This window comes from Mastomys coucha, unplaced genomic scaffold (assembly GCF_008632895.1).
Source record: "Mastomys coucha isolate ucsf_1 unplaced genomic scaffold, UCSF_Mcou_1 pScaffold1, whole genome shotgun sequence".
Taxonomy (NCBI): domain Eukaryota; kingdom Metazoa; phylum Chordata; class Mammalia; order Rodentia; family Muridae; genus Mastomys; species Mastomys coucha.
The window spans coordinates 11,688,170-11,691,309 of NW_022196891.1; the positions used below are offsets into that span (position 1 = coordinate 11,688,170).

At 37.8% G+C, this 3,140-nt stretch overlaps 1 pseudogene; it reads left to right on the forward strand.

The window, feature by feature from the left end:
- The first annotated feature begins 781 nt into the window (after positions 1–781).
- Positions 782–1,797, forward strand: LOC116069894 (annotated as a pseudogene).
- Positions 1,798–3,140: the final 1,343 nt, after the last annotated feature.

Below are 3,140 nucleotides of genomic sequence, written 5' to 3' on the forward strand. Positions count from 1 at the left end.
TCTAAAGCATCTAGTCTCTGTGACCACATTGGTCACATTTCATATACTCCCCACCCACACATAGACATCATTTAAAATACAACAAAACTTTAAAAATCATTCTTATGTCTGCAGTAAAATAAAAGTGAAACAAATTGAAATATATATTAAAAAGTACTGAGAAGAAACTTCCACAACTATAAATCTTTATTCATTAAGTTCTAAATGATACAGTAGATCCTCAAATAAGGTTTTGGAAAAACACATTCTTGAGAGACTTTTACTTTGCAGATCATCCAAGGTTTAGAAATCCCTCACAAAATTTCAGAGCGTTCTATCATTTCCTTTAACAGGGTATTGTTGAGAATTTGAAACCAACCTGGATTTCAAAGGGAGGTCCAACCTGTAGTACGTAGTAAAATTTTGGATCAAAATTTTACTGTGTTTACATTAACACAGAGAAGAGGGGAGAGGGGAGGGAGAATGATAGAGTACTCACTTTTTGTTTCATCAGCTAAGATACAATCTACTTATCATGGGCAGTTAAAATCAGGAATCAATGAAACTACATTGCCTTTGTACATACAAGAGTGTTAACCTGGGACAGGGACAGTTAGAAGATGGACTGAGAGGTCTTTCATTTTCAGTGGCGTAATCATGTGTTAACAGCTGTGTCAATTTCAATCTTCTAATATCTCAAATGGTAAACAGTTGTCCTAAATAGCTATTGTGTGAACTCACTTAAAATTCCATGATGTATTGATATTGAACTCGAGTTGGAAGAGGCTAGTCTCATCTCAAAATGGAGGGCCACGTTCCAAAGGAACCAGAGCAGCTGGGGAAGCTGTTTATTGGTGGTCTGAGCTTTGAAACCTCAGATGATAGCTTAAGAGAAGATCTTGAGAAATGGGGCACACTTACAGACTATGTGATGATGCAATATCCCCAAACAAAACGTTCCAGAGGCTTTGCTTTTGTGACCTACTCTTGTGTTGAAGAGGTGGATGCTGCAATGTATATTTGGCCATGCAAGGTTCATGGGTGTTCGGTGGAACCAAAGAGAGCTGTTTCTAGAGAGGAATCTGTAAAGCCTACTGTCCATTTAACTGTGAAGAAAACTTTTGTTGGTGGTTAAAGAGAGTACGGAAGAATATAATCTGAGAGACTACTTTGAAAAGTATGGCAAGATTGAAACCATAGAAGTTATGGAAGACAGGCAGAGTGGGAAAAAGAGAGGATTTGCTTTTGTAACTTTTGATGATCATGACACAGTTGATAAAATAGTTGTTCAAACAGACCATACTATTAATGGGCATAATTGTGAAGTGAAAAAGGCCCTTTCTAAACGAGAGATGCAGTCTGCTGGATCACAGAGAGGTCGTGGAGGTGGATCTGGCAACTTTATGGGTCGTGGAGGAAACTTTGGAGGTGGTGAGGGTTACCAGCAGAAGTAGTTATAAAGGTGGTGATGGTGGATAAAATGGATTTGGAGGTGATGATGGCAACTGTGATAGCGATCCTGGTTACAGAAGTAGAGGAAATTATGGAGGTAGTGGATCGGGATATGGAAACCAAGATGGTGGATGCGGTGATGGACGAGGAGGACATGATGGTTACAAGGAAGGACAAAATTTTGGTGGAGGTAACTATGGTGGTGGTAAGAACTATAATGACTTTGGAAATTATTATGGACAGCAACAATCAAATTATAGAGCCATGAAGGGGGGCAGTTTTGGTGGAAGATGCTCAAGCATTCTCTAGGATGGTGGTTATGGATCTGGAGGTGGAAGTGGTAGATATGGTAGTAGAAGGTTTTAAAATAAAATAGAAATGGCTATAGTTCTTAGCAGGAGAGAGAGCAAGGAGTTGTCAGGAAAACTGCAGGTTACTTTGAGACAGTCGTCCCAAATGCATTAGAGGAACTATAAAAATCTGCCACAGAAGGAATGATGACCCATAGTCAGAAAAGTCACTGCAGCTTTAACAGGAAACCCTTCTTGTTCAGGACTGTCATAGCCTCAGTGTGCAAAAAAATACAGCTATTGATTAATGTAGTGTAGTGTCAATCAGATTCTTGAGGTCTTTTATGTGTTGTAGCTTTTTCCTTTTTCTTTTTCTTTTCATTACATCAGGTATATTGCCATGTAAATTGTAGTAGTAGTACCAGGAGTAAAAAATTAAGGAATTTTGACTTTTAAATATTTGTGTAGTTCAGTCTTTCTACATTTTAGTACCGAAACTTTAACAAAATGCAGTTTTGAGGGTGTATCCTTGTGAGATAACAAGCAAAGAAGATCATTGTTAATTACTATTTTGTATGAATTTTGCTAAAGTTAATTGCAAAGAAACACCTACTGACTTGCAATTTAAGGAGAATATATTCTCCCCATTTCTAAAGCAATGATGAATAGGTGCTGACCTATGATCAGAATAGATATTTGTATGCTTGCAATGTGTGTTTTAGATAATTAGAATTGGGTAATAAAAACACCATATTTGCAAATTTAATAGTATTGAGATTACCTTCAAATGAAAAAGAACTCAAAAGTTGCGGTTTGGTTTTGGTGCATTTTCTTTCCAAATGTAATCATGATTTTAGTGTATTCATTCATGGAGTCCTAGCCGTGTTAAGAACACCTCCATTCCACATTTACCTTGATCACATTGAAACTGCTGCCAATAGTTTGGGGTATAATGTTTTCATACTGCCCTCTACTTACCAAGGGTGGTATATGTATGACATCTCCCAGTTTAATAGTCTTTACTTTTCACATAGAACCAATAAATCTGTTGTATCTGAGCAAACTGGTGGGTGCCGGGTTTGTTTCTGCTTTTAAATTTTAAGTTCTCTAAGCCAGTCAGTTTCCTTGGTTAAGTATCACCCCCCCACACAAAACTTTTCAGAGTAAAGGAATAAAAGTCACTCATTTGAACCCCTGACTGGCTGGCATGCTTTCCTGTTTATACCCTATCCGTTTGGCTTGACGGTGAAACAGAAGGATAGTAAGGTGTTGTCCAAACAAAGCAGCAGAGGGTGTAGCACACACAGTTGCTCAGTGCGAGCACCTCACTTCCCAATTATCTGAATTCAAAACCAGAATGTCTTGAATGCCCAAAGAACACATGCTTATTCTTTGTATATATCTCATTCTAAAACATGT